General features: G+C 49.1%; 1 non-coding gene and 1 pseudogene across 1 annotated transcript; both read right to left on the reverse strand.

Annotated features, from left to right (window-relative positions):
* Positions 1-859: 859 nt before the first annotated feature.
* Positions 860-1071, reverse strand: LOC123357862. The gene has a single exon (XR_006575614.1). It is a non-coding gene; the product is annotated as a small nucleolar RNA U3 (small nucleolar RNA).
* Positions 1072-3783: 2712 nt separating this feature from the next.
* On the reverse strand, positions 3784-3915 carry LOC123357861 (annotated as a pseudogene).
* Positions 3916-7719: the final 3804 nt, after the last annotated feature.

Genomic DNA, 7719 nt, shown 5'->3' on the forward strand with positions numbered 1-7719 from the left:
TTCTCTGGCACTAGCCGAGAGGAACACCCGCTCAGCTGACCGATCAATAAAGGGTGTGGTACTTGTCTTCCTGTCTCCGTGCCTCCTTGGTGTAATTAGGTAAGCTCCAGGGGGAAACGAGCCCTTTTGGCTAACAATATCCCCGGCGGGCCTCGGGACCAGGGTGGAGTACAGGCTGGAGATGGGAAGGAAAACACCCAGTGGGGCATGGGAGATGTTGACATATGCAAATCCCTCATGTAAACCCCTCCCCCCCCATGCCCTTCATTGTCTCCTCCACCCATTGCAGGGTTCCCCAGTCTTTCTCCATGGCAGGGGTTGTGTGTGTTTGATTCCACCCATAGCAAGGTCCTCCATTCTCCCCAATGGCGGGGGCTCTGTGTGAGTCGCTTTTCTCCCCATTCCACCCTCTACCCACTATACGGCCAGCAGATAGCAACTCTCAGATCCTGTGTGGATTGTCTGATGGGCTTGGGGCCAAGAGAAAACTGCATATCCCCTGCCAGAGCAGTAGGAGTAAAAATAGGGGCTTCCAGAAAAATGGGAAGGGAAGAAAAGAAAAGCAGAGAAGAAAGTGGAAAAGGAAGAGAACGTGCAGACACAGGAACCCACCTGAATTCTGAAATAGATTACAAGAGAAAAAGAGATGGAACAGCACAAAGGAATTTAAAAAAAAATTCAGTAAGTACCGAACTCAAAACCTTTAAAACACCATGTTGACACTAAATTTACTTCTTTTCCAAATCCTACCAAAACAAATTAAGTTTTGTCATTTAACATACTTGTCAGCAAAAACTATAAATAGATTAATGTAACAAATACAAAAACATATTTTTAAACTTGCTTTGTAACATCTACTCACTAAGACCCTGTTCATTCCCGCACGGCTCCCTAAAAAGGAAGCAGGAATACTCATCAATAGCGAACAGCAGCTACATTAAAGCAACACACGCTGCTTGTTTTGCCCTCAGAAGAGACACACTAACTCCTCTTCGTGCTTAGTGAAATCAAACGCTTTCAACCATCATTCCCTAATTATACATTATAGAAATGACACCTAAATTACATTTTCAAAGCCCCAACTCCGGCCACACACCCAGGCTAATGCGCACACGCTTTTAGCCCACGGTGAGTGTTTTCATACAGGGGGTTTCACCCCCAGCGAACTAAAGGACACAAATCTAAAGCCAGGTCCCCATGCCATGACGCACACTCGAGACAGCTTTAGCCCACTGGCCATTAGAAGATGTTTATGTCGCTATTTACAGACACACACCTCCTCATTAGCATGCGGAGCTCCTACCGACCAATCAAACCCTCTCGCTGTTACTGCCCGAACCGGCCCCGCCTCTCACCGGCTCTGCTCTGCCACGTGCCGGCGCCGCGCCCGTTTCCCCGCAGGCGGAGCCCGGCCCGGCGCAGCTCTGCCCGCCCGGGGCTGCAGCTGCTTCCCTCCGGTTCCCGGCACTAGAGACTTCGCGTGTCACGTGACCGGGGGCAGGCGCCGCCTCTGGCTGCTTCGAGACTGGAGCATCCCGGGGAAAAACCAGATGGGTCATTAGTGCCCAGCAGCAGCAGCCCCCGCCCCCGTCACCTCCTCGCCCTCCCCCAGCGCCTCCCACCCGCTGACGGGGAGGGAGGGAGAGGAGCTGAATGCGGGAGTGGGGCCTTGGGGAAAGGGGGGGTGGGGTGAGGTGGGGGCGCGGCCTGGGAGGAGCCCGAGGGGGGGCAGCCCCCCAGCATAGTGGAAACTCGGCGCCCCTACATCGTACTAGTGCAACCGCAACCGTTTAAATGCTGCAAAGCGGAGGCCGAGCAGCGGGATTTGGTTCAATTGCTGCTCTCAGCACAATTCCCCAGCGCCCTGCGCGGTGTAGCCAGGAGACAGCAAGTCTCGAGTTTTGCAAGTATATCGCCACGATTCCCCCCTTGAAACAGCAGCACCCATAATTCATAGCGATCTAAATATCAATCACTGTTAGTGAGCCCAGCCAAATAGGCTGGAATGGAAGCTAGAGAGAGCTGGCATCGGAGTCAGGTGCTGGACACGTTCGCCTCCCTGGAGAGTGTTCGGTAACCATCTGTAGAGGTGTAACAGGCATTTAACTACAGTCTCTTTCTCCTGAAAAGCGGGAAAAGGCAAAGGTTTAAAGCTGCCTGTAGGAAATTTTCAAAGCCCTACAAGTGATCTGGACACTCAATTCCCACTGATTTATAAACTGGTTTTCAAAATCCCCCACCACAAACAAATAAAAAAAAGGCTGATGAACAAACCCCTCACAACAACGCCTAGAAAAACTAAGTATTCTATAGATTGAGAAACAAAACTAGCTGTTATAAACTTCCCAAAGCATAATTTAAAAAGTCATATTTCAAAGCTTTTTCATTCATTCATTTAATACAAACCCCGCCCCAGTCTATGCTGTCTCCCTCCCGCTTCTCCAGCGGGAAGAAGCAGCGGGCATCAGCGCCAGACAGCAGCTGCATTCCAGCAATCCCGCCTATTCGGTGCCGGATTGGAAGAAAACATGGTAAAAATCGTCCTCCAACAATCCCTTTGGCAAGCACGTCTCTACCTAAGCGCCGGCCATTTCTCCTGCACAGACACCTTCCCTACTGCCAATCCCCGGCTACCCTGATTAACGTCGTAATGACTCGTTTTTAAAAACAAGGGGTCACGAAAGAAAATGGATCGGACCTTTTGCAAACAGCCTTTTTGTCAACAGATGGCCACGTTCTTCACTGAAGTGGGGGGAGCACACTTTGTAGTTTGTACAGGTCGAGTTTATTGCCTGCCCCCGAGGCTCCCAGCACCCCTCAATTCCCTCCCGCAAGCTCCCTATGTGCCCTCTCCCATCCCACTCTTTTTAGGGACTCCCTGAAATTCCCCCAATCTCAGACCTTACCAGAGAATCTCCTCACCCTTATTCTCCCCATACCAAGTTCCCCACACTTCTTCCCACACCAAAGGCTCTGTTCACACCCCCATTCCCACTTCCCCATGGCAGGGACTCTGTGTTCCCTCTATTCCCCCATGCCGGGGTCTTTGTGTGCCCTCCCTTCCCCCCATGCCAGGTTCTTCCAATCTCCATAGGACTAGGGGTCCTGTGTACCTCCACTTATCCCCTCGCTTCATTTCAGGGCCCCCATTCTCTCCACCACTGTAGAGACTGTGTGCACCCCTATTTGCCTCTTCTCCGCCATTCCTCCCTCCTTCCCAAGTCAAGCTCTCCCAGTCCCCTTACCTGCCAGGGGGTCTGTGGGTCCCATTTTCTCGTCCCCCACTTCCACCTTACGCACTGTATTAAGGGCTCAGAGAGGCTCTGAGAAAGTTGCATACCAACAAACTGGCAGAGCATTAGGGGTAGAAATAGGAGCTACTCGAAATGGGGGAGAGGGTGGAGAAAAGAAGAAAAAGTGGAAAGTGGAGAGAACTTGCAGAATTAATATGCATGAATCTATAAGTTTAAACTAGAACGAGGGAGGACAAAAGAGAGGGACACTGCATAAAAAGGTGGACTTAGAAGTTTAAGCAATTAGTGGTTCAACTAAGCAACTGTTTACATAAAAAACTGTTGTATTTTTACACTGCATTTTCTTCTCTCGTGCTATTAGAAAACTCACTGAAAAACACCCACATCCTCCCACAATACAGAAGCAATACATATACTAAAAAATAGTTACAATCACTACATCCCTTCTCTAAATATACACATCAGAAACAGAAGTTAAACACCAACTTCCAAAAAATGTTTTTTAATGTAGTTTATACAGACTAACCACTCAGTCTGTGTTCTTTCCCTTCTACTTCCCCAGAGAGAAGAAAGAAAAATCGTCAATAACAGACAACAACTGCATCAAAGCAATACTGCTTACTTGCTTTACACTCAGGAAAAAGCACTTTAACTCATCCTCCTACTTGTCCCTGCCAGCAGGTAGGGGATCTTGGGGGACAATTACTGCACTGGTGGGGTGCAAAATAAACTTTATTAAGAAAATGCAAAAACAGGGAAAATTCAATAGTGAGGGGTGTGGGGTTTGTTACGGTAGACAATTGGGGAGGGGTTTCTTTTGGTGAGCAGTAGGGGGGTTTCAATAGTGGGGTACAATACAGTAGGATACAACATGGTGGGTAACCAATTAACACAGAAATATAAATGTAACAGGTAGCTAACAATTTCTATGTAAAGGGTGTGTCACTGCAGCATATAACCAACTAACAGGTTTCAGAGTAGCAGCCGTGTTAGTCTGTATCTGTAAAAAGAACAGGAGTACTTGTGGCACCTTAAAGACTAAGGCCTGGTCTACACTACGCGTTTAAACCAGTTTTAGGAGCATAAAACCGATTTAACGCTGCACCCGTCCACACCAAGAGGCCCTTTATATCGATATAAAGGGCTCTTTAAACCAGTTTCTGTATTCCTCCCTAACGAGAGGAGTAGCGCTAGTATCAGAATTGCCATATCGGATTAGGGTTAGTGTGGCCGCAAATCGACGGTATTGGCCTCCGGGAGCTATCCCACAGTGCACCACTGACCGCTCTGGACTACAATCTGAACTCGGATGCAGTGGTCAGGTAGACAGGAAAAGCCCCGCGAACTTTTGAATATTTCTTGTTTGCCCAGCCTGGAGCTCCGATCAGCACGGGTGGCGATGCAGTCCGAAATCAAAATAAAAAAAGAGCTCCAGCATGGACCATGCGGATGTGATCGCAGTAAGGGCAGGCAAATCCGTTCTATCAGCGCTCCGTTATAGAAGACGAAATTCAGAATCATTTTTAAAAATTCTCCAGACAGATGCCATAGCAGGGACTCAGCGCACTGCAGCGTGACAAGCGTAACGGAAAGCCAAAGAATCAAATGGACGCTCATGGACTGGAGGACTCAAGCTATCCCACAGTTCCTGCAGTCTCCAAAAAGCATTTGCATTCTTGGCTGAGCTCCAAGTGCCTCTAGGGTCAAACAAACAGTGTCCATGGTGGTTCAGGGCATAGCTCGGCAATGTACACCCCCACCCACCCCAGAAGTAAAAGGGAAAAAATCCTCTCGTGACTATTTAACATGTCACCCTATCTTTACTGAATGCTGCAGATAGACACAATGCTGCAGCAGTCAACACCAACATCCTTGCTCCCACCTCCCCCGCTATGGGTGGCTGATGGTGCAAGATGACTGGTATCCATCCTCATCATCATGAGCTTTTTGGCATGTGGTGCAGTGCAAAAGGACTGGTAACTATGCTGACTAGCATCTGTCAGGTCCCCCAATGTCATGTACACCTAATTTTTCATGGTAGATGGTGCAGTATGGTTGATAACTGTCTTCATCATAGCAACAGGGGGCTGAGCTTCATCAGCCCCCACCCTTCATGTGTAAAGAAAAGATTCAATTGCCCCTGGACTAGCAGCAGGATGCTGGGCTTCTCTCCTCCACACTCCTTAATGTCCTGTCTGGACTATCATAGCAGCTGGAGGCTCCCTTCCACTCATTTATCACTAACAAGTCACTGTGTCTTATTCCTGCATTCTTTATTATTTCATCACACAAGTGGGGGGACACTGCTATGGTAGCCCAGGAAGGCTGTGGGAAGAACGGAATCAACAGGTGGGGTTGTTGCAGGAGCACCCCCTGTGAATAGCATACAGCTCATCATTCCTGCAGGATCTGACACAGAGCAGCTGTGCTCTCTGGTTCTATGATACAGTGGTTCTCTAGTACACTTGCCCATATTCTAGGCAGGACTGATTCTGTTTTTTGACAGGAAGAATTGTTTTTTGAAAGGAGGAATTGACTCAGGAAGTCATTCCCAATTTTGGCTTTTGCGCCCCTGGCTAAGAGCAGCCAGGGGCACTTATAACAGCAACAGATGGCGCAGTGCAAAAGGACTGGTAATCATGATCATCTTTTTACCAATTTATGGATTGGTAGATGGTACAGTATGGTTGGTAACCATCTCTGCTGTCATGCAAAAGCAAAAGCATGCAGCTGTATAGCGCTGCTGAATCACCTCTGTCAGCGGCATCTAGCACACATACGGTGACAGTCACAAAAGGCAAAACAGGCTCCATGATTGCCATGCTATGGCATCTGCCAGGGCAATCCAGGGAAAAAAGCCGCGAAATGCTTGTCTGCCGTTGCTTTCCCGGAGGAAGGAGTGACTGACGACATTTACCCAGAACCACCCGCAACAATGATTTTTGCCCCATCAGGCACTGGGATCTCAACCCGGAAATAAGGCTGCGGGAACTGTGGGATAGCTAGGGAATAGCTACCCACAGTGCAACGCTCCAGAAATCGACGCTAGCCTCGGACCGCGGCCGCACACCACCGAATTAATGTGCTTAGTGTGGCCACGCGCACTCGATTTTATAAAATCTGTTTTACAAAACCGGTTTATGCAAATTCGGAATAGTCCCGTGGTGTAGACGTACCCTGACTCTAGAGCAGGCCGGGAGCAGCAGTTGAGGCAGAGGACAGCCTGGGCCAGGCAGATAAGAAGGAGTTTAGCAAGCAAAAAAGGTAAAATGGCAGTGGAGTGTCACCTTGGACTTGACGGCATTTCTCCATTGGTCTGTCTGCTTTGGGGCAGGGACAATAACACGTCCTGCTGCATTCGTTATTTCAAAGGGCGGTTTAGGATTTTCATTCTCACACACGGTGCACAAAGCAGGACTCAACCTTTGCTGTAAACTAAACAAGCTGCTCACAGATTCTGGCAGCCACAATGAGCAGTTGGGTGAGAGCTCAGAACTGCCCCTACCCCATAGGGAGGGTGTCATCTGTGTGGAGACTGGACCACTGACCTACCCGCTCCTAACTCCCAAACATTCAGTAACTCTGTTATCAGTGCCTGTGAGTGTTATTTAAACCATAAGAAAAACCACACTGGGCCAGACCAAAGGCCCATCTAGCTCTGAATCTTGTTTTCTGACAGTAGTAAATAACAGGTGCCCCAGCAACCAGGCACTACTGGGAGTTGAACCTAAGATCTCCTGTTTATGAAACAGAAGCTTTAGCCAGCTAAGCCATGGTGCCTGTGGGTAGCTATAACACACTGTCTGCCCACACCTGACTCCCTGCCATCGCCACCAGGGCCTGACAAGCTTTGCTTGTGTTTGGATTCTGCAAAGCAGAGGAGCAGGTGAGGTTTTCCTTGCAAGCTGTGTGTGAGTGAATCTTTGGCCAGGTCTGCACTACAAAGTTGTTTCAGCAGAATTATATTGCTCAGGTGTGTGAAAAACACACAACGCTCTCTCGGTCGGTAGCTTGTGGCTGGTGTACACACTGCAATGCCATGTCTGGCGACAAAAGTGCCCTGTTTTGGTGACAAAATAAAACGACTTCAATGAGAGGGCTAGAGCTTTTTGCAGCAAACTTAAAGTAACAGAGTAAATGCTGCTGTTCATTATATCACCATAACAGGCCTTCCCCAGTATCCCACAATGCCTGCTGTGAACTTGGCTGCCCTGCATTCCTGCTACAGAGCCATGGGCCCCTCCCCTTTCATCGCTCTGGGAAGTTCTGACAGCTGAGCCTGCTGCTCTGCTCCGGCAGCCAGGAGCAAATCACTGCCGTGGATGCTGCTCTCTCCCGCCCTGCGAACACAGAGCAGGGTGGTGGGAACTTCCTGTAGGGGGGCCACTGGCATCCGAACTGTGACACACCCATGACACCCCTTCCCTTGAGGAAGCTCTTACCTTCTAAACAGGGACTTCTGTTT

The sequence above is a fragment of the Mauremys mutica genome, unplaced genomic scaffold (genome assembly GCF_020497125.1).
Source record: "Mauremys mutica isolate MM-2020 ecotype Southern unplaced genomic scaffold, ASM2049712v1 001149F_np12_obj, whole genome shotgun sequence".
Lineage (NCBI taxonomy): Eukaryota > Metazoa > Chordata > Testudines > Geoemydidae > Mauremys > Mauremys mutica.